The sequence below is a fragment of the Saccostrea cucullata genome, unplaced genomic scaffold, assembly GCF_032062105.1.
Source record: "Saccostrea cucullata isolate Sc308-1 unplaced genomic scaffold, CSIRO_AGI_Scuc_v1 ctg8613, whole genome shotgun sequence".
Lineage (NCBI taxonomy): Eukaryota > Metazoa > Mollusca > Bivalvia > Ostreida > Ostreidae > Saccostrea > Saccostrea cuccullata.
This window is the reverse complement of record NW_026925147.1, coordinates 1-25540: the sequence shown is the minus strand read 5'-3', so window position 1 is coordinate 25540 and position 25540 is coordinate 1. Positions and strand designations below refer to the sequence as shown.

General features: G+C 31.0%; 1 pseudogene; it reads right to left on the bottom strand.

The window, feature by feature from the left end:
• Nucleotides 1–7811: 7811 nt before the first annotated feature.
• Nucleotides 7812–21285, bottom strand: LOC134268188 (uncharacterized; annotated as a pseudogene).
• Nucleotides 21286–25540: the final 4255 nt, after the last annotated feature.

The following is a 25540-nucleotide window of genomic DNA, read 5'->3' as shown; positions in this document are numbered from 1 at the left end:
TTTTAAAAAAAAAATTTCTTTGTTAAAATAAAAAAAAATCCATTCAACAATTCCACACTACTACAGCTACTCCGAGAGCGAGAACAATAGGGACAGTAATTATCAGTAAATGTCAGCACTTGTCTAAGTTTTTCAGCAGGGACAGTAAACGGGTCAGTAATTGTCTAAGTTTTTCAGCACCGACTGAATTTACAGCCGGAATCATCACGACAAAGAACCGGAATATATGTAGGAACGTATATTTCAATAGCTCATAGGCGTGGGGGGGGGGGGGGGCTTAACCCCCCCCCCCTTTTTTTCCAAATATATACTTAGTATAGACATTGAACATATCTCCTGAAGTTTAGCCCCCCCCACTTTCCACAGATACGTCTTAGTATAGGTTAAAAATGGGGAAAGTGGAGGTGTTTGGAAGAAAAGTTTTTGGTACTGGAGTTCGAACCTAACCCCCACCCCCACGAAATAGGATTTTCGTGTTTGGGAAATAGACATATAGACATCCCCCCTTTTTTATTGCTTGTCAGGTTTTTTTAGAGGTACACATTTTTTTTACACTTAGCCCCACTTTCAATTTGCTTCCGACGCCAATGTAGCTGATGACCTACATTGTTTAACTTCGGCCCATTTTTTCAAAATGGAAAGTCTAAGCCCTTCATAATTAGTAAATGGGATTAAAAATCACAATTAATGGAAATACAATTAAAGGATAACAAATTACATTAGGTATCCAAGAGATCAGACACAATATGAAAACCATTTGGTTGTTCAAGTTCAGTTTTTTCACCCAATCTATTCGTACATGGGGTACATGGGGTATTGTGCATAAATAACATATATAAACATTATGTACAATATAAACAGTCTGGTCAGAGGACATACACAATATAGGAAACATGGCAGAAGATTAAGGGTAGAAAAAAGAGTGGGGAAACATATCAAGGGGTACAGACAGCAGCATAGATTTTTTGGATAAATATGCAAAGTTTTTTTCAACATATTTTCGTTTGAGGTTGACATAATTTCCATAAATTTAATAATATTCGGTCTATGAGAATAATAATTTCCCAGGTAATTCTTTCTCACGTTAGCTAATGCTTTACATTCTAAAATGTAATAAAATTCATCTTCAATTAGTGTTTTTACAAAGTGTACATACATGTATTCTATCGCAGAGTGGTAAACCATGCCATCTTCCAGTCTCCATCGGTAAAAGGTGATTTGTGGTACGAAATTTCATAAATATTGTTCGAAATTTAGGAGATATCTTAATATAATTTTCAAATCCAAAATTTTGTTTAAAGATTCTAAAAGTTTGTCCTTTTGAAGAATTATTAACGTCACTAAACCACTTTTGAATAAATTGATCTTGTAATATTTGTTTTACGGTAGCAGTGATCAATTTATAATTCATATTGGCACTTTGTTCGTACCATACATTTAGTAAACCACATATATTACATATTCTTACAAGGATTAGGCTTTAAACCTAAAATTTAGCAAACTGGAAAAGAAGATCTATAGTGCACTCTCAAAATTTCTTTTCAGACCCATCTAGAAATATCACTGTATTATCTGCATATTGCAATAAGCAGACTGTTCCTATACAAAATTTTATACCCTTTATATTTTCATTTGGTCTAATAAGGTGACCCATTTGATTATCTCGACACAAAGATTGAAAATGTGTGGAGAGACAGGGTCTCATTGACGACACTCTCTACCTATGCAAAAGAATCTGGGAAAAATACTATTCTGCAAAACACATAATGTGGCATTTTTATATAAAAGTTAAATCCATCTAATAATCACAGCTAAATTTAAGATATTCTTAAGTCTTGTTCAATACATTTTCATATTTTTCAATGCAAGTGATGCTTCTTCCTTGGTTATCAGACCCTCTTATTTGGAAGCTGACTCAAGTGAATGTTGTCCTTAATTTTTAATTTATCTAAATTTATATCTAGTAAAGTGTTATTACAGGAGGAGTATAATTTTTTAAATTAAAATTTTCAATTTCTTTAAGACATTCTTGTTGCGAGTTTATTTTTAAACCGTTTCCATAAATAGATATTGTTACTGTTTTATTAATGTAATTTCTCTAGATCTTTTCTATATATAGTTTTTAAGTTTCTTACCATATATATTCGATGTCTTCTATCTATTCTCACTTTTTAAAAATATCAATTCCACCTATTCCCACTTGCAAATAACAAAAGATGTTTAGATTTACCTGTACATGTATTTTGTATATTTTAAGACAGAAAAAATTGAATACATCTATGAGAAAATATGTGTTTAGGATTTTTTAAGTAATGAAACTTATACAAAAAAGCAACTTAATATATATACATTTACATACATATATTCCACCTATTCCCACATAAAATCTTACTATTTTCTACATGATTTTTAAAAAGTGGGAATAGGTAGAATTACTTAGTAACCTTTATGTTCTACCCATTTAGCTTTTGGTCTTACAAACAGACCATTAATATGTTTTCTAACTTCTTCAAATTCAGATTTTGCGGTATAAAGTTTTTCATCAGTTTCGTTAGAATCACTGAAATATCTGATGATTTCTAATTCTTGTATCTCTTCTTCTAAAAGAACGTTGTTTTAGAACGATACAATATATTTTTCTCAATGTCCCCCTAAAAAGTTTGCACTTGTGTAGAGAGGGTCCTTAATCATTACACGATTATATGGTGTAACTGCATACTGAAGTTTAATCTTATTTATTGTGTCTTTCACTAAACTTATATAGCTTTTATCTTTTAAGAGAGAGCTATTAAACTTCAAGAGCCCTTAACCCATCTTAAACTCGGAAAATAAAATACGATGTTCAATAATTGACTGATCAGTTCTGTACCCAGACTTTATATCAACCTTTTATCATATCTTTGCATGTTGTCAGATAACCATTTTTAGTCCCCTACCGGTGAAATTGGAGGGGACTACAGGTTTCCTCTGCGTCTGTCTGTCACTGTCTGTCTGTCAATCTGTCAGTCTATCCTACATGGTTTTCCGCACTTTTTTCGAAACGCTTGCAGATATTGATCTGATATTTAGTATGTGAGTGTATCTTGAAGAGTGTCAGATCAAGTTAAAATGTCGTTTCGCTTCATTGATTTTTGACAAGTTATGACATTTTTAATTTTCATAATGGTTAACGATTTTGTGTTGCGCTGAATTCCGATGGGCAACATTGATACATGTCTATGAAGCGAGAAAAAGACGTTAAAAAAGCAGTTGAATTTTCGGCTTTGTGTGGATTATTTTATTAGGTAAAAGACATCAAAATTAAGCAGTTTTACCTTGGTCATAACTTTTGCATATTATAGAATAACTTCCTAAAGAAAAAGGGGAACCTGTTTGGTAAATATGAAGCGAGGAAAAGACGTTGAAAAAAGGAATTAAATTTACGTCTTTCTGTGGATTATCTTATTAGGTAAAAGGCATTCACAATCTCAAAGTGAAGCAGTTTTACCATGGACATTACTTTTGCATATTATAAAATGACAACAACTATAGTTACTATGCATGCGGGTCACTGTATATATGAATATACATGTATAATATATTATGGGACAAATTAGTGAGTTTGCATGCATATTGCTGGCGTAATTATATTGGCGTATCACTATATTTATAAATGCTCATACTGTAAAAACCTATTGTTTGTGGGTCACTATATATATGCATATACAATGGGATATATATATTACACTAGATTTTAACTAAATAAATTGTTGGTCACTGAATATATGTATACATGTATAATAAATTGTTTTATAAATATACTTCATGTGATTAAAGTGATTGCGGGCCACTGTATAATTATGCATATCAAGAATTGAAAGGGGGTTAATGTATGATTGTACCAGTTTGTGAGTCCCTGTATATATGGATGTGGGATAATTATAATATTGCACGTGATTTTCACTGATTGTTGCACTGTATACATGCATTTTATGAAGTTTGAAATAATATATTGCACGTGATTAAAACTAATTGTGAGTTACTGTTTATAAATATAAAATGAATTGTGGGATAAATCATCTCACCTGATTATAACTGATTGTGGGTCAATGTTTATATAAAGAATTGTTGGATAAATAAGTAAGTAAATCGTTTATGATAGCGGCATGTGTTATCATACAATACAATTATATCAGAAATATTTACGGTAATACAAATATTCAAACACTCGGCCCTATATGTCACTTTTAACAAAAAATAAAGAAAAGATATATACCGCTGCACAAAAATTTTATGCGTAGCGGTTTTCTGTACAACAAAGATTGCATTTGCATGCATGATTAATATAAATATTTTTAAGTGTGCCAAGGAAAATGCGTTAAAAGGAAAATAAAAATAATTATTAAGATCCAACATAAAAAAACTGGGTTGCAATTAACATATGATAAATGCTAGTAAATAAATCTGATATGTATTTCAAGTACATGTATTCTGTACAATTCAATAAAAAGTGGCACTTGTTCTCTACTTCATCTTTAGAAAAAAAAATATATTAATATACTGCACGTGCTTATAACTGATTGTGGGTCACTATAAATATGTATAAAATTATATAATGAATGGGGGGGGGGGGGGGGGGTTAATGTAGTGATTATACCAGTTAATGGGTCACTGTATACAAGTTTATAACGGATTGTGCGATAAATATATTGCACTTGATTAAAACTGATTGTGGGTCACTGTATATACATTGTACATAATAAATTGTGGGATTAATAAATTGCAGGTGGTTAAAACTATGGGTCACTGTATATATGTATATGATGAATTGTGGGATAAATATACCGCACGTGATTATACATGATTGTGGGATACTCTTTGTTTAAAATATGTAGTGATCATCGCTGTTTGTGGGTCACTTTGTATATTTAACATCGTGGGGCAGTTGATTATATAAATTATATTGCCAAAGAGCATAATCCCTAAAATATCTTGTTAAGATTCTTTTAAATAAGTATCGCAGTGAATCATTATGATCCGATAATACTCATTAAGTAATATTGAAAATGTTGTGCAATAAATATATTGCACATGATTAAATCTGATTGTGAGTTACTGTTTATAAATATAAAATGAATTGTGGGATAAATTATCGCACGTGATTATAACTGAATGTGGGTCACTGTTTATATGTTATAAAGAATTGTTGGATAAATAAGTAGGTTAATCGTTTATTATATAGCGGCATGTGTTATTATACAATACAATCATATTAGAAACATATAATACAAATATTCAAACACTCGGTCCATCGGACCTATATATAACTTTTTTTCAAAAAAATAAAGGAAATATGTATATAAATATATACCGCTGCACAATAATATTACGCATAGCGGTTTTCTGTACAAAAAAGCATGCAATATTAATATAGATATTTTGAGGGATTAAGAGGAAAATAAAAGTATTTAGATCCGACATAAAAAAAAGTTCCGCCGAATTGTGGCTGAAATATTGCCGCCTCGGCGTTAAACAATATCAATAAATCAACCAATCATAAAAAAGATGGGCTGCCATAATTGTTAGTAAATAAATTAATGTGATCCATATTTCGAGCATTTTGTATAATTTAATGAAAAGTAGCACTCGTTCGCTACTTTATCTTTTAGAAAAAAAAAATACATAAATATGTCACTGATTGTGGGTCACTGTATATATGTATGTATACGAAGAATGGGGTGGAGGTGTTAATGTAGTGATTATACCAGTTTTGAGGTCACTGTATGTATGTATTGAACGGTTTGTGCAATAAACACATTACACTTGATTAAAACTTACTGTGGGTCACTGTATATACATTGTATGTTAATTATGAATTGTTGGATTAATATATTGGAGGTGATTTTAGCTGTGGGTCACTGTATATATGTACATAATGAATTGTGGGATAAATATACCGCACGTGATTATATATGATTGTGGGACACTCTATGTATAATGGATGTAGTGATCATCGCTGTTTGTGGGTCACTATATATATATCATCGTGGGACAGTTGATTGTATAAATTATATTGCCAAAGAGGATATCCCTAGAATATCTTGTTAAGATTCTTTTAAAAAAAGGTATCGCAGTGAATCATTATTTAATATGATACGAAAGTATTGGAAAATAATATTGAAAATTCAGCGAAACTGTTCTTAATGGTTTATTTTACATTGTATATAAGTAAATATAAATACATGAATATATTTATAAATATTTTATCAAACATTAATGCTAATATCTTTTCACTGTGAATTACAGCGAATAATATAATTATATAGCATAAGATAATGTTGCGGGTCACAAAATTCATATATGAAGAGCATTGTGCGATGTATATAGTTTATCCCACAATGTTCTATATATATGAATGTTTTGACCCACAATTATTTACAATATTTTTAATATTAACTCAAAAATAATATTATATATTATATAAGGACCATATATAATGCCTAAATAATGAATATGGCATAGCTATGCAATTTAGAAATGCGAGATCCCACAAACCAGCTTAGAAGCTCGGTGCCCACAAACAACCTCATATACCTATATATTAGTTTTGGTACCAAAAGAAACGTTCCTCACAATGAGTCTACCTTCTAAAATAAAAACCATATAAGCAGCAACAGTTCAGTAATTATGACCAAAGTTAGAGATTTTCAAAAGTAGGTCAAACTGGACAAGGTCAAGGAGTCAATATTAATGATGCCCAAAAGAATTTCAGAAAGAATTCACAGGTGAAATATAAAAGTCACGAAATCAACCATTCAAAAGTTATCACCAAAGTTTTTTCAAAAGGTGGTCAAAGTCTGATGTCCAAATAAAAGGATAAAAATATAAAAAGAAAATATTGGTATTCAAGAGAAGCTCTTACCACAGGAAATGAACCCGTAAAATAGTTAACCCCTAGCACAAAATATTCAGTAAGTACGTCCAAAGTTAACGTTTTTGAAAAGTAGGTCAAATCCATAAGATCAAGGTTAAAGGTCATTACTGCTTGTACTCAAGAGAAGGTCTTATCAAAATATAAGCGTGAGGAGTATGATATCACTTGATTTAACTGTGTAATAGCTACGCTAAGCTTAAAATTTTGAAAATTTTTCTAAAAGTGAGTCAAACATAAAGATCAAAATCAAAAATACTTTTACACGTTGAATACACCAGTGAAATATTAAAGCCATACTTCATATGACCAAGGCTCAAATTCCAAATTCCAAATTGACCGTCAAAATAAAGAAAGAAACCCTGTGAAATATGAAATTTATAGCTCAAACCAATTAAAGGCTGTAGTCAGGTCAGGGCTAATTGATTTACCACTTACAGATAAATCAGGAAAAAAAATAACTAAAAAACAGACAACGGGACCGGCCGTCCTAGGAAAATATATTTGCCCCTTATTTTTTGGATTACGGATAGAAATTGAAGAAAAAAACACTTTGTGTTAAAATGTTTGTATGTATGGTTAGAGGAGATCCCTGTCAGTTTCCTTGGGAAAATAACGAAACAATATAATGCACTGTCTGTCTTTGTGTACATGCTATTCATAGTTTATTTAAAACATGAGGATTAACCTAGATCTCTTCCGAGGAGACGAATATACAATCCGAGGATAAATCTAAATCTCTTCCAAGGAAAGGAATATACGATCCGAGGATAAATCTAGATGATTTCCGAGGAGACGAATATACAATCCGACGTTAACTTAAGAATACTCTATGTAATGATTTAGAACTTTATACACAATACTTAATGGAATTATATAACAAAAGATAATGGTTGCAAATGTTTACTTTTATATAAAGAGAATAAATCATTATGTAACAGAACACTCTTCAGGCTCCAAATAAAATGGAGAATCCTCACAAATAAAGGGGAGTTTTAGTCCGTCTTCTCCTGTATAGTACGTGTAGTTTCTCTCTGTCACCCAGCGCCATCTTCCGTCGTTATGATAAGTCAAAAGGAGGCCAAAGATTGGGTCAACTGTTGTCTCGCCCTCATCGTTAGGATTCCAGTTCTGATACGTCACCGGTGTCCAATTATCAAAAATGAGTCTTTCATTGTCGTCAAATGTCAAAACATTGGCACGAAATGCAAATGAACCGTTGAGATCAACTTCTGCAGAAAAGGACAAGAAAACAATTATATCATCTTCAAATTTGAAACACCACCGATACAATATGAGTTGTTGCTTTATATCCTGAATGCTCTAAAAATTATAAAATTTGATCCGTATCCAAATTCAGTAGACATTTGAAGGGAAAGTATTCTCTTTTTTGCGTCGTGGTATGTGTAACAATATAATATTTTCTAACGAGCATAAGCAAACCTAAGCCAAACTTTATTTCAATTTGAATAACAAATGAATATAATGTTATGGGTGAAATTAGAAATGAACAATTTTGATACACTGCAGAAATATATTTTCCAGATTTAATGTGCAGTGTTTTATTTAAAGTTTAAAATCAGATTTATAGAAAGCAAAAAAAAAATCTAAATAACTTTTTATCAAAGGTGTTTAAATATAATCTACATATTTCTTGATTAAAGAGTATCAATTTTTAATCAATTGCATTGTAGAGAAATTTGCTATTGTATGCATTTGATAAAAATGAAAGCATGTTATGAATTAATTGTTTCCGTATATACCCAGGTGTATGGGGTTTACCTCTTAAATCTTTCCAGGAAAAACAGTATGCAATAACAAGATGTGTTTGTGAAACACTGATGCCCCCGTATGGCAACATAGCGAAGGTTAAGCTTTCTTAAATGCTAATCAAATATGTTGGTACCTAAAGTAAGGCCTTTCCATAAAATACAAATATGAAATGGAAAACCCTTGCACCACCTGTTCAAAGGTTACGACCAAGGTAAGAGTTTTTAAAGGTAGGATTAACTCCGATTTGTTTGTAAAAAGTAGGTCAAAAACCAAGGTCAAAGTTAAAGTGTTGAAGGTGTTGAAATCCAATGAAAGGTCTTCTCGCAATGACTATATAAGTGAAGTTTGAAAGACCTGAATCTTACAATTTAAAAGTAATGGCCAGTTAAAGTTTTCTTGTAAATGCGTAATTTCTAAGGTCAAAAGTTTTAAATTGTTGTTTTCAATAGAAAGGTCTTGTCACAAAGACTTGATATTTAAAATATGATATTCCTATAATCTACCATTGAAAAATTAGGGCCAAAAAGTAAAAGTTTGGATTTTTTGTGTACAAATGTGTCAAACTCCAAGGTCAAGGTCAAAGAGTCAAGGATTTTAATATCGAATGAAAGTTCTTGTCACAAGGATCAATTAGGAAAATTATAAAAGCCCTAGACGTTACCGCTCAAAATTTATGGCCAAGGTTAAAGTTTTTCGCAATTACTAAAATCTCCAAGGTCAAAGTTTTTGGTATCCAATGAGGGGTCTCTTAACAAAAATATATATATGAATTATATGTAAATTATAACAACCCTGGTATTCAATGTTCAAATGATATGACCAAAGTACAAGTTATGATTTTTATGTAAAACTGGGTCAAACTCCTAGGTCAAGGTCAAAATGTCAAGTTATGTGGTACCCTAAGAATGGTCTTGTCACAAAAAATACACATGTGAAATATGATAGTCATTGCTCCACTAAATCAAAAGCTATGGGCAGTATTAAAGTTTTTGCGTACAAACGGACAAACAGACAGAGAGACACACAAAAAGAGAGAGAGAGAGACAGAGGGACGGACACGACAAACACTACAAACCCCCGAAACTTTGTTCACGCGGGTATAAAAATGTTTTAATGACCACATCGTATATGGTCAAGTTATCTGATAAGTAGATTGTTTAAATACCCGGATGGAAACAATTAACCATAAAATGTATTGTTTAATTACCCGGATGTATGCGGTTTACGCCTAAAAACCTCCCATATCCGTCCCCATACCAGACCAGAAGTTCTTCACCCGGCTCTACGTCACGTGACGTCATATAGAAGATGATGCCCTCGCACGTGATAGGAACGACATTTTCCTGTTGATATTTGGCGGGAGAATTAACGAATCGTAACCAGTTACTACAGGCCGGATCTTCTGCATCTATGTTGTAAGTACCATCGGTCCCCTGCTTATCTATTTTTGGAAACAATTAGATCCTAATGGTTTAGAATGAATTTTAGTTCAGCATGTGTTGTATATTTTATATTTGATGACAATCAGATCCATGTTGATCAAAATAACTTTGAGGTAATGAATATTAAGGGATTAAAAGAATCTAAAAAATAAAGCGTTGTGAGAGTATTACATTAGCAAAACTAGTCCCCTACCGTGTAATCTGGTTTCATCTAAAATTGAAAAATTTATCAGAAATCACTGAAGTGGATCAAAAATAAAAATTCATCTATAACTCATCAACGTCAAGCAACATACACAGAAGCTAGTCAAACGGATAAACAGGCGGACAGGGAGGGACGAAAGCAGAGGAAATTTTTAGTCTATCTGGTTTCAACGACAGGGAACTAGAAATATGTAATTAAAATATGCAACTGCGATTCGTTTTCATTTAGTTTGATTCTTTGTATAATTTTACCTGCCATGAATAGAAATCCTCCTTCTTGTCTACAGTGTGAATAAGTCCTTCATAAACACCGAGGATCGTGAACTTTGGAACAAAGGTCTCCGTCCATGCGCCCATTCCCGCTCCCGGAAGTGACGAAGATTTAATGGCGAATCCTTGAGGCGTGGTCAGATTAGCTCTCTGGTGTGGCAAGGAACCTAGAGGAATCTTACATGTACAAGATAATGTCAAGGACATGAAACAGAGGTCAAGGACACATGATTTTAAGTATAATATTAACTTCTTACATGATTTATCTAACTACTAATATAACATTTAGACAACAGCAAGGTCCGTGAAACTCTACTTAAGGGAAACTTAATGGTAGAGGTCTAACATTAAGGAAGCTCTAAACACTGCACATTGAAGAGTTCCTTATGCCACCTATCAGAGACCTTTGGTCTACAAACCAGTTTAGTGTATTTTTGTGTTGAAGTATTGCCTGTATAGATATTTAAGATACGATATTTTTGGCATTCTAATATGTATCGTGAAACAAACTCTAAACGATGCATTTTTTATTTTGCTGTACATACCTTAGCATTAGGAATGTGTTTATATTTAGAACTTTGTACACCATGCTTTATGAAATCTGCACAAACTGAGGAGAGAAAATAAATACACTTAGAATATTGTCCTAACTTTGCAAGCATATTTTCCCCTGATATAAAATGAATTTAAGACTTTATAAGTCAATATATTAAAAAAAACCAAACCTGGTTAAAATAATATCTTTTTAGCATAACAAACGTTTAAAGTGTCTATCCATGGAAGCACTCTAACAATTTAAATGTGTATTATCACTGTCTTCATTTGAGAGGTAGACTTTTATCAAACTTATCATTACATGTAAATATGGCATTTTACTAGTTTCTGATCCATTTTTATCTGTAATTCCTTTTCCCTTTAAAAAAAATTCTGTTTAAAAACCTTATTCTTGATTAATATATGTACAAAGTGACAGATATGGACATTTTTTTTATCCTTTTCTTAAAGAAAATCAGCAACAAACAAACACTCATTATAGTAAGAGTTATCTCTCTTGTCTCTCTTGTTATTTAACCTTAATACTTACACTTCTTCTTCTCGGCCTCAATGTCCCATTACCTCTGAGCAATCTTATAGAGTATCTGTCAATTTAATAGAGTTCTCGTTCATGCAGTGGAGTTTTTGTTCGAGTAATAGAGTTACTGTTTATATAAAAAAGTTCATGTTTAGAAAATGGAGTTCTTGTTCATTAGATAGAGTTCATGTTATTTTTTTAGAGTTTCTGTTAGTGAAATAGAGTTCCTGCTATTAAAGTTATAATGTTCCTGTTAATGTATTAGAATTCCTGTTAATGTTATAGAGTTTCCGTTAATGAGTTTTTTTTGTAAATTTAATAGAGTTCCTGCTAATGTAATAAGGTTTCTATTACTGTAATAAAGCTCTGGTTAATGTAATAAAATTCCTGTTAATGTGATAAAGATCCGGCTTATGTAATAGAGTTTCAGATAGTGTAATAGAGTTCCTGTTTATGTAATACAGTTCATGTTAATGTGATAAAGTTTCTGTTGATGTAATAGAGATCCTGTTCATGTAACAGAGTTCAAGTTATTGTAATAAAGTTCCTGTTAATATCAGGAGTTCCAATTAATGTAATAGAGCTCCTGGAAATGTTATAAAATTCCTGGTAATGTAAAAAATTCCTGTTAATGGTATAGCGTTCCTGTTTCTGTAGTAGATTTCTGTTAATGTAATATAGTTTCTGTTAATATGATAGAGTTCGTGTTCATGTATTAGAGATCCTGCTAATATTAAAGAGTTCCTGTTAATGTAAAACAGTTCCCGTTAATGTGATAGATTTACTGTTAATGTGATAGAGTCCCTGTTTATGTAAGAGCATGATTTAGGTTATGTCTGATTAAGTGAGAGCATTATGAAGGTTATGTCTGTTTAAGTGAGTGTATGATGTAAGTAATGTCTGTTTAAGTGAGAGCATGATGTAGGTTATGTCTGTTTATTTGAGCGAATGATGTAGTTATGTCTGTTTAAGTGAGAACATGATGTAAGTTATGTCTGTTAAAGTGAGAACATGATGTAAGTTATGTCTGTTAAAGTGAGAGCATTATGTAGGTTATGTCTGTTTATGTAAGAGCATGATGTAGGTTATGTCTGTTTATGTAAGAGCATGATGTAGGTTATGTCTGTTTGTGTGAGATCATGATGTAGGTTATGTCTGTTTGTGTGAGATCATGATGTAGGTTATGTCTGTTTTAGTGAGATCATGATGTAGGTTATGTCTGTTTATGTGAGATCATGATGTAGGTTATGTCTGTTTGTGTGAGATCATGATGTAGGTTATGTCTGTTTGTGTGAGATCATGATGTAGGTTATGTCTGTTTTAGTGAGATCATGATGTAGGTTATGTCTGTTTATGTGAGAGCATGATGTAGGTTATGTCTGTTTATGTGAGATCATGATGTAGGTTATGTCTGTTTAAGTGAGATCATGATGTAGGTTATGTCTCTTTATGTGAGATCATGATGTAGGTTATGTCTGTTTATGTGAGATCATGATGTAGGTTATGTCTGTTTATGTTAGAGCATGATGTAGGTTATGTCTGTTTATGTTAGAGCGTGATGTAGGTTATGTCTGTTTATGTGAGATCATGGTGTAGGTTATGTCTGTTAATGTGAGATCATGATGTAGGTTATGTCTGTTTATGTGAATGCATGATATAGGTTATGTGTGTTTAAGTGAGAGTATGATGTAGGATATGTCTGTCAGAAGGTTGTAGAACAGATTCATGCAGATTCGAATTACGTTTATTTTTTTACTCAGAGAGCTACAGTTCCGCAGCTAGCATATATTCAGAACCAAAGCATTTCCCGGGATTTAATGGAAAACACGTTTTCCAAGTCATATATCCCTCTTTTTCTCTCTCCTACCCCCCTCTTTCTCTTATACTTACATCTCTTTCTTGATATATGCTATAAAGATTCATCTCTGAAACAAAAAAAAATACTATTTTATTTCCAGTATACACTTTGTTATAAAAAGTAATTTCTGAGCAACTTTCCTCTTATCTATTTTTAAATTCGTATGAGTTTCTTCTTCTTCTTTTTTTGGGAGTGGGGGTTGGATGGGGGTGTGGTGGGGGTGGTTGGTTGGTTCAATTTAAAATCAAATATTCGCGTGTTTAACTTGAGATTTAGAGTATGTGTAGGGTATTGAGATATTGGATGTCAAATTACGATTCATCAATATTTAGATTATACAAATCTATAAACACTTATACATGTACATTGTACATGACGGTTAATATGACCTTAGATTTACAGCGCAATTTCATACATAGATCCTCCCCTGATCTCTTACTTTCAATATATTTGGTGAGTACTTTTTCTTTCTCCTCTGAGTCTATGACGACCATGTGAACCCCCCTGCTGGTGACAGAAGTCACTGGAATTCAACATGTACGTCGGTTTTTTGTGGAAAGAGAAACACAGCCCACTCACAATGACAAATCCAGGGGAGCATCTCAAAACCTCGGATCCGGAAGTCCCAGGCGAACATTTCAAAGGTTCCGAATTAATGGCGATCAAAACTGTCAAATGATATAAATAATACAAGGGTACATTCGTCATCCAACAGATTATGCTTTAATCTTTAAGATGTTCCCACTCTTACAATTTCATGTTTTCAAATTATATAAAGTTTCAAGTACTTCAATTCACATCAACAAGTCATTGTAGATATGCTAAAATGTCAATGATAGCGTTTGAGGAGTGAAGTTTCTTTTATATAATGCACTACAGTTATGACATAAATATACCTTACGGCTTAAAAAAATGTTATATAGTAAAACATGGGTTAAAATAAGATTCATTCCTAATATTTTTATTTCGGTGTAGACGATAAGACAATTTTTCTTACCAAAAATGGCTTAAAATTGAGCATATTTTAAAACAAACGTCAAGAGGAGATATTGATATATCTGCGTCAGAAAAAAGACATGTCCTATTTCAAATAAGTTAAAAGTAAATAACCCACTCTTTTTTGTTTTAACCTTGTCATTATTCCAAAGATGATTTTTAATATGTTTAACCTGTAACAATCCAACTCAATAAGAATGTAGCTACAATCGGAAGGCCTCTTGACACTAGTTTGAAATGAATGCATTGGGAATATCTTTAACCGTAAATAAATGATTAAATCCAGGAAACAATTTCAGCAACTCTCTTTGAAAGTAGAAATAATAGCAGAGCCATTTTTGTGTAAACATGATAATGTGTCAATGTATCATATAGAGAGAATGTTTTATTCTAGTTTTTACTTTTTTTTAATTTATAGGCATATATGTATTTTTGAGTTCACAAATTGTGCGTACGAATTCTTTTGACTGAAGTTTATTTTAGATATCGGATTTGAATATTAGATAGTTTTACTGAAATCAAAACAGCAAATTATCTTAAAAATAAAGTTATGAAAAACTCTTGAAGTAAAACCTGACGAGATAAATCATGAAGAGTTATTCTTCTTGTCTCATAAAAGCCTTTTACCTTTTGTGACATGAAATTAGACACAAGTAACATCTTTTTAAAAACCTTGCCAGTGTACATCAATCAATATCTGCGCGAGAAGGGATAAAAATTTGAAGCAATCGCTTTGTGGGGTTAAAATATATATAAACTATTTATTTGGAGTGTCACGTTTTTTACATGATAACAGGGACGAAATTAAAATATATAATAACTATTTATTTGGAGTATTTCATAGAACCGAATTTAGGAAACACATATTAACAAAACACAAACAAATTTCTTTTCGATACAATAAAATTGAATCATTTACGTAAATTTAAATCTGAAAATGATTTATTTATTCAATGAAACACAGAAGTTGACACTAATTTATTTAGATTTCAAAACAGTACAATCGATCTCTTCGTCTTTTCACTGACAGTTACATGAATCATTGAAAAAATAAATCAAGATTAATTTTGACCATAGATATTGTATGAATTATATCCCTTTGTGCTGTGCTGTAATCAACACTGAAGTTCTGGATTTTAATTCTGACCTACATTGCATGTATTTATTCTTGATATTTGCTCAAATAGCAAATCAGTCACAAAAGTGTTCACCTTAGTAGTAAATTTCAGAGACTCTTTTTGAATACAAAAAAATAATTTCCGTTTATTTATAAGGAAAAAACAATCAGCATAACATTGAAAATGTGAATGAGTCAAATTACACTGCAGCACACATTATACGTTATATTGTTATATTTTCTATCAATGTTAGCAAAATGTACTTTGGTTCTTATTATTTCCATATCAAATTGAGATAAATTTGATTATTGATATACATGAACGATTTTAACTTTAATAGATTCTATCAAATTATATATTTTAATGAATTAGATACATCACAGAAATACGATTGTTAATTTGCTGACAATTACTTAAATCCAAAGCCATACATATTTAGTTCATTTGTATGTAAACTCTATGGTATATTTCTATCAGTCAAAGATCTGTTATAATGCCAAGTAATGATTCACATCCTGTTATCTAATATATATATTTTTTTTTTGGGGGGGGGCTAACTTTTTCTGAAACCCTTATTTTTTTCTTTGAAATTTTGCAGTATGTAAGACGTTCATTTTTAAAGATTTCATGACCAAATAAAAACTTACAACAGATAATAATTAACATTTGTATGTATGCATTAAAGAAATCAAGTTCATTTGAAAACAAGATTCATATAATAAATAATAATAAGAGTCTAAAATAAAAGCATACTTCACCAGCCCAGCTTATGCTATTTCGCCATCCATTCTCTGCATGGCATCACAATTATTCGTAAGAAAATATTAAAGTGCATTTTTTCCTGGCAATGTTCAGCAGATTTACATGCTGTTTAATTTTTTTTTTTGGATATATGGCGTTATTGTCTGTAGATTATGTTGTGCCTTACACTATAAATCTTGCAGTTTTGATAATTAACTAAAACCAATATCTGAAAGTGACCATGGAACCTTTTATGATAGACTGTGGTTTGCTTCAATTGATTAGACCATTTTAATTGTTGATATAATTCACCGAATTTGACAGAAAGAGTCGCCTCATTTACGTTTGTCCTAAGATTCTAAAAGTCAGAAACTGGATAAATATACATTGAAGAATTTATTGTTACTAAAAAAAAACTTTTGGACTTTCCTTTTCGTTTTTTTCTTATTTAACCATATTTTATCCTTCACTATATGAGGGTTGATCCAAAAGTTTGTGGAATTGTTCATATCTTATTTATTTTTTTTTTTTAATGGAATTGGTTGATAATTTCAAATGAAAATATAGACATGTTGAATATTTTAAATTAAAAATATTTTATATATCTTTGATAGTATCTCTATGGCAGTTGCTATAGAAACTGTTGTTTGGCGGCTTTTTGACCACAAGGATTTTTCGAGATATAAGACTTCAAATATTGCAGAAGGGGGGTGATTTTTTTCAAAAGTCACAATAACGTTGGAAAATTATTCTGAACATAGAAATGTGTTTGAACTAGTTAGTAGAGCATATATTGTAAGTTTCATATCAATCAGACCAGAACTTCCGGTTTTATGATCTTTGAAATCTGTCTATGGGAGTTCTATGTTAATTTTAAATCACGCATGACACGTTTTCTCTTAAAGTAATGACAATTTTCTCGTGAAATTTTAAGTTAACAATGACTTTGATACTGTTCTAACCTGAAAATACTCTTAAAATGAAAACCATGAAAATAAGGGGTTTTTAGGGGCCATCATTAAAACAAATTTTTGTCTGTAAATTTTTTTTGTTTCTCAATAAAATTTCAAACAGTTTTCAGATTTGAGTTAAGCACAAAAAAGACAATTTAAAAAATATGGTCTGTGGGGTCACTTTTTGACACCTTATAGGAGTTTTAGAGGCCTGAAATAATGTTTTTTTTTTAATAATTTTAAAATCATTTTTACAAAATTGTGTAAGGGTTATCTCCCTTTGTCCACCTATTTCAAAGGGACTAAGCTCTCTATGTTTTCATTTTGGTATGCATATGAAGAGTACTTCCGGTTTTATGAGTCCCTTAAAATTGACTATGGAGAATTCTATGGTAAAGGAGAAATCACACTTGTTCTTTTTTCTCATAAGGGAAGCAAGCGATTAATTTGATATTTTACAAGGTAAATTATTGTAGCATTGTCTTAAAATGTTAAGGTCATGAAAACGAAGTCCTCTCAAATAAAAGGGATTTTAGGGGTCAGTACAGAAAATACATTTTTGCCTGTAACTTTTTTATTTGTTCATATATCTTCAAACTTATTTCTTTTTTTGAGTTAAGAATAAGAAGGGCATTTGAAAAATTATGAGCCGTGGGGTCACTTTTTGATCCCTTATAGGACTTTTAGAGACCTAGATTATCGTACTTTTAAGTAATTTAAAAAATGATTGTGCAAGAGTTATCTCCCTTTGTCCAACCGTTTGGAACCTAATATGCTCTGTATGTTTAAATTTTTGTATGCATATGAAGAATACTTCCGGTTATATGAGTCCTTTATATTTGCCTATGGAGATTTTTATGTTAAATTTAAAATAACTCCGTTCCATTATCTCAATGGGGAAGCAAGCAATTCTTGTGATATTTTACATGAATAATAACTCTAGCATTGTCATCCAGTGGTTAGGTCATGAAAAAAAATCAAAAATATAAGGGATTACAAGGGTCAGTACAGAACATTTTTTTCTCTTTAACTTTTTATTTACCCATCAATCTTTAAAGCGATTTGGTTTTGAGTTAAGCATAAAAAGGACAATTAAAAAATTATGGGCCGTAGAGTTATTTTTTGACCCCTTATAGAAGTTTTAGTGCCTTGAAAAACAGTACTTTTCACAACTTAAAAAAAAAAGTGTAAAAGAGTTATGTTTCTTTGTGCAGCCGTTGAAGAAGAGGAAGATTCGTTATGTTTCCAAATAAATATTGATTTTAAAAGCCATTTTGAGATATTTTACCATACGTGTTTGTTCTGTGTAACGTTGAATTTTCTCTCAGATTCTTGATATTAATGAATCGAAAAGCCCTCCGTTTTTGTTGAACGACAAAAAGGTCTAGTTGCATTTTTTATCATTTTCATTATTAATATGTGAATTGAGAATTAAACCGCCCTATGTGGTATATAAAACGAAAATTATGTCATTATTACGATTGCTTGATCTTTTGTTAACCTTTGTGTGAGAGTTTTACTGATTGTCCTGGATATTTAGTTTATTAGCTTATGATTTATTGTTCATCTTTAAGTTGTTAGACAACGTCAAAGAACTACGAACGATAGTATTGTTCTCCCGCCTACCTCTAAGTCAATTCTCAAACGTTAACATATTCGAATGATTTTCAAAATTTTTATAGAAATTTATATGAATTTTCATAAAACGTTACTTATTTGGGATACCAAAGAGAGATAACTTTATAATTTTGGTAAAACTTGTGTTTTTCACTATAGAAATCAATGGAAAACGGAAAATATTTTTAAAACATCTACCCCCCCCCCCGTGAAACAAAAATTCCTTTTTACAGGTAATATAGACTGTCATTTCGCAAATTTATGCTAAAGTGTTTTGTGTTTAACGGGGGGGGGGGGGACATATATGTTTATAGACAAAATACTAAAAAAATGATGATTTTTCACCAATTTTAAAGCTAATTACAACTAAATTATTGTATTTTATTAATTTATTTATGTTTTATTTATTTGCGTTAAACATAAGAAAAGATATGAAATACATTTTATCACATTTAAGACTATTTCAAAATATGATGATTCTTGAAAGTTCGATTTCACCAGAAGGTATCGTCTACCCCCCTTTTTTCAAGAGCTGGAATTAATAATAATTTACTATCTAGCGCTGGAACTGAAATGATAAGTCAATTACCATAGAACTGTTTTTTGTATTAAACAAAGATTTGATGGCCAAATTGCCTTGAATATTGAATTTAATGGGTGCAAAATGTAGGCGGGAATTTAGAATTAGAGTTCGTAGTTCTTTCAGTCAAGTCATACGTTTTGTGAAAATCCCGGGATAAATCTGTCTTAAGGCAGGTCCACACTTTTACGGATCCGGTTTTAATTTTACACACCAATATAAAATTTTGATTATCCTTATCTATTGAAAAAAATTTTTTTTGGATGATTGAGAATAATTTAGCAAGTATATATTTGTTTATTATAATGTCATTGTGCACACAAAGCATTTAATGTACATTATTTATAGGAATAACCACTTTGCACTCTGTCCATAGGATCTATATGTAATTTAGTACATACACAGACATAGAATTCTTAGTTGCCTTTATGGACCTAAAGCTTTTTAATTTTTTTAAACAAACTAACTTGAGATCTATTTATCTTTAATTTTTAGCCTAAAACTTCTTTTTAAATTTACTTTTTAATAAGTTTTGCGAAGAACGGTTGAAAAAATAGATATTCCAAAAATGGGGGTATAGGTGTTCAAAAGGCTGTTTTGTAAAAATTTTCTGGTCAACCATGATAACGTATGTTTTTTTGCTAACCGAAGATATAATTCTAAATAATTGTGAAGAAAAAATAGCATATAAACATATAAGTTTTTGAGAAATATTTAAAATAAAGATATTTTGAGCTTTTTCTCTAAAGATTTTGACAGAATCAACAAACCATTTTTTTAGTGTTTTCAAATAGAAATTTCAAATATTTTCTTGACAAATGAATATTTATGATTTTCCTAAGTTTTAACAAAAATTGGATGTGATTTGGTACATTGCTAAATAAAATATGATGTTATACTTCTATATGTTGAATTTTTGCTGTTGCATTTTTAGAGGTATATACTCCGAGACCTGTTGCATGAAAATTAACCTGCAAAGATATGTTTTTTATGGGTGTTTTAGTTAGATTATGACTTATTCAAGATTTTCAAATAAAAAAATAAAGAGTTTGACAGAAAATTCTGAAAGTACGGACCTAACCTTAACGCGTATATTTCTGACAAAGGCTTTGGAAAAATCAATTTAGTTAATGCTTTTCCGGTAGCAAGTCACCCCAGTTTTTCAACTATCCATTTTCAGAAAGCTCGTGTGACCTTATTGGTACATGTAACTGGAAAGTGGTGAAATTTTGATATCGTTGCATTATGATTCATATTTTGAATATTCCTGTTGTTTGCTTTCATCAAATCATGATACAATTAAAAAAGAAATTCCACAAGCATTTGGATTAAACCTCGTATGTTTTACAAATCTAATTGTTTTTTTAACAGTAACACTTTTTGGACTCTTGAATATTTAAATGCAAGGAGTCATTATGTATATCTAATTATTTCTACCCCTGAATCTTTCATCATTTTACTAAATGTCAACACATATCATTTACTAACATCATTATATACATTTTAATGAATAGCCTTGTATTATTTAAGTATTATTTAACCAAGGTCAGTCTCGTCCACGTCCGACTCCTCAGGACACTGAGTCCTGGGCCAGCTCGACCAATCCGACTCGTCACGACTCTGAGTCCGGGGCCACCTCGACCAATCCGACCGTCAGGACTCGAGAGTCCGGAGGCCACCTCGTCCAATCCGACTCGTCGGGGATTCGATTTAATCTGTCTGATTGTTGATTTAGGTAAATATTTGCTCATTTTGAAACACATCAAATAAATACTGAACCTCTCATCATTTGTTTTACCACTGGAATTGCAATTTGGTAGACTTTTGCATGCATTTCGCTTTTACCTGAACATGAGGTCAAATTTAATTGGTTAAAAAACATTTATTAAAAAGAGTTTTAACACTTCTGTGTGTATAAACCACGTCCTCCTGTAACATTATATAGCAAGAACGGGTGAAAAAGAATGATAAGAAAATAGTATAAAAATTGTTAACTGCCGGGAATGTTTGCGAGTGCGGTTTACCATAACTTTCATTTCTATACATTCTAAAGATATTTAAAGTAAAAGTAGTAAAAAGAAAAAAGAACCCCCCGTCTCATAAAGGAGCATTTTGGAGTGGACACTTCCTTCGCAAATAATCATAGAAATGGGCCAAAAACTTCAGGGAAACCTCGACTTATTACTGGCAGACTTTCAAAATTCAGTGATAAAGAAAAAATTCTCAAGCGCAAGAACTAAACAAAAGAGAGCGGAAACCTGGACCAGACGGATCAGACTGCAGAACCAAAGTGACCGAAAGAACCTTTTACGTCACGCCACAGAGACCAATAGAAGTCGCGGAAAACCGAAAGAAACTTCAGGAAATAAATGATCAGTATACTGGAAAGAGAGAGTGAAGACACGATTCGTAGGAGACAAGCTAGTATTTCCAAATGAACGTGTACAGAGACAAAGTATTGAAACCAAAGCCAGAAAATATACTAGATATGACCAAAGCAGATAAGGAAAAGCTTCAAGCAGATTCCTATGTCTACCATTGATTGCTCAGACCAAGGAAATACTTTTAAAGCAGCCGCAGCAACAACAGATACATACAACCAGGTTATAAACTTTTATAAAAAAATTGTTATAGACCCATCATACGCAATGGCAGAACACAATATTTTAGTGTATCGTTTCAAAGATGGTAATGGCGCAATCCACGAGGGTCACAACTGATGACGGTGAGTATGGTGCAGGAAGGCGGCTTATTCAAATTCTACATCATTTATTAATGTTACAAACATGACATGCGTGATTTCCAATATTCTTTGGGAAACATTTGGGCTTTCGCAGGTTTCAAATCATGGAAAACTTGATGGCAGACATTGTTCTTGAACATAGTGGCTAATTATGTACTTAGGTCAGGTAATCAGTATATTGGAACTGTCGTGCTCAATGTAATGAGGTGTATTAATAGTTAACCATCGTTAACATGGTCAGCAAATCATATGTAATATATGTAATGTATTTATTTCCTTCTTATCAAAAGAACTGGTTGCATAGTAAAATATGTAGCGGTTTTTGTTTTCATCAATGATTATTATTATATATACTTACGTATTTAAAATTAATGTCTAAATTGAAAATTGAGTAAATTTTCACTCCCATTTCTAATATTTAACAATACGGAATTTTCAGATCCGTTGTTTTTTTTTATTCTAAAATTTGTCACCGCTTTTCCTTTCCGGTATCGAACCCGATTCAAGATGACAATCACATTTTGGGTTAAAACCTAAGGTACTCTGAATAAAAATGAACTATCCATTTTTGTACATAAGCTGTATGTTTTTTTGTTTGTGTTTTTGTTATAAACCTGGCTCTATGTTAAAAAGGATTTTTTTGTTTATTTGCAACTGCATTAGTATAGACAATGTTTATTGCATTCGTTTTTTTTTTGGTGAGCTTGTGTTGATGTACTATAACGAAATGGAATTAGATTATGTCTTTTAATATATCTATTATATCTCTGAATGTAAGGGGATTACGTTTACTTAGTAAAAGAAGATGCTTGTTTACATGGTTTAAAGAAAAATTTCCTGATCATTTTATTTATTTACAAGAAGCACATTCTACTGAGCTAGATCAACAAATATGGAAAACTGATTGGGATTCTGATATAATTTTTTGCCATGGAGAATCAAATTACAAAGGAGTAGCAATTTTATGTCCACATAATATAGACTATAAAATAATTGAAAAAACAAGTGACAATATTGGCAGATTTTTAAAAGTATCCATTTTAATAGATGATTTAAAAATTACATTGATAAATGTGTATGCTCCAACAAAAGATAACTCAGCTGAACAAGTTGAATTTTTTGAATTTTTGTTGACTCATTTGGATGAAGAGAGTGAGAAGAATTTGATATTAGGTGGTGACTTAAATATTACCTTAAATCCTACCATAGACAAACAGGGTGGAGGCATTGAAAGAAAATCAAGATATAGGGATAATCTAATTGCTGCAATGGAAGACCTAAATTTAATTGATATTTGGAGAGAAAAAAAATCTTGAAAGAAAACTGTTTACATTTTTGCGAAAAAACCCTATTATTTTGTCAAGATTAGATTTTTTCTTGATTCCATCTTTTTGGTACCTTTTGGAACTACAAGTATTAAACCATCGATAAAAACAGATCATAGTGTTATAATCATAACTTTGAAAGGGAAAATATTTGTGGATAGAGGCCCTGGTTCTTGGAAATTGAATGTGAAGGCCCAATTACATATAAAGAATGTGAAAATATTTTGAAAACATTCAAACATAATAAAACACCTGGGAAGATGGGTTTCAAATGGAAACAACTTGGATAGGAAAGAATAAAAACTTCAAACCAGGAATTCTGCCAGTAAATGGTCAAAAAATGAATTTTTTACCCTTGGAATTTGGTTTAGTTCAAGTGGGGAACAAAAAGTTCTTTCTAAAAACTTAAATACAAAACTAGATGAACTAAAAGCAACTTTGAATTTATGGAAAAGGAGGAACTTAACACTTATTGGCAAAATTCTAATAGTAAAAACTTTAGCAATATCTAAAATAGTATATCAAGCACAAGTACTTCCATTTCCCCCACAAATGATAAAGGAAGTGTCTAAAGAACTGAATAAGTTCATATGGAATAATGAAAAACCAAAGGTTAAAAGTTTAGTATCTTGCCAAAAAATTAATAAGGGGGGGATTGAAAGTTCCTAATTTTGAAGCACAAATGAAATCATTAAAACTTGGTTGGGTTAGAAGGATATTTAGTAATACAAACGCAAGATGGAGAAGTACAATTCAATATTATCTGAAGGATACAGTAATAAATGACTTTATAATTAGCAGAGGTTGTTAAATAGCCTATATACAGATTAACATTACCACAGTTTTACAGAGAAATTTTTGAAACATGGACACAACTAAGATGTAAGGATATTGATATTGAACCAAAATTTTAAAGAAGCTCTTTGGTTCAATGATAACATTAAAATCAATAATGAAACTGTGTTCTGGAAAAAATGGTACACAAAAGGAATCTTATATATTGGAAATATTTTAGGTGATAATTATGATTTTTTAAGTCATGAGGAATTAGGTAAACAGTATAACTTAAATGTATCTTTTTTTGATTACTTTTGTTTAAGGAATGCCATTCCATATCATTGGCGAAAATACTTAAGGCAAAACAAAAAAGTTTTAATCAATAGAGATTCTTTGATCTTAAGATTCAATGATAAAATATGTCCATTGTCAAAATTATCTTGTAAAGACTTTTACTGGATTATAATAAAAGTCTAAATGAAGTACCAACATGTGTTCAAAAATGGGAGAAAATATTTAACACAAACTTTTCACCTACAGACTTAGAAAAATTTTTTATGCTACCTTTTGTGTGTTCTAATGAAACATCATTACAGTCTTTTCAATATAAGCTAACTCATAGATTTTTATCACATAATAAACTACTTTTTCAAATGAAAATTCAAACTTCAGCACAATGTTTATTTTGTAAAAAAGAAGATACTTTAGAACACAAATTTTATTATTGCACTTGTGTTGCAACTTTTTGGAACCATTTTCTAACATGGTGGAATGATCTACATATATTTAATGTAGAAAATCTTTCTTGTAAAAATGTTATTTTAGGTCTATATGAGAGGAAATGTGACTGTTTGAATTATTGCATTTTGCTCGCAAAGTCATATATACATTCGGTGACAGTATCTAATTTGGATGTCATTAGAAAAGTAAATGTACCAGAGTTTCACAACTTTTTAAATATGTTGAAAAAGAAATTACTGCTTAAAAAAGAAGTGTATTGCTCAAATAGTGATTTTAGATAATTTTAATGAAATCTGGCAACCAATATTAGATATATTATAATAATTATCTTATATTTGATAATATTTTTTTATATACTATGCTATTTAAATTAAGTGTTAAAATCAAAATGTAATTCCCTGGAATAGATTTCTTTGTTAA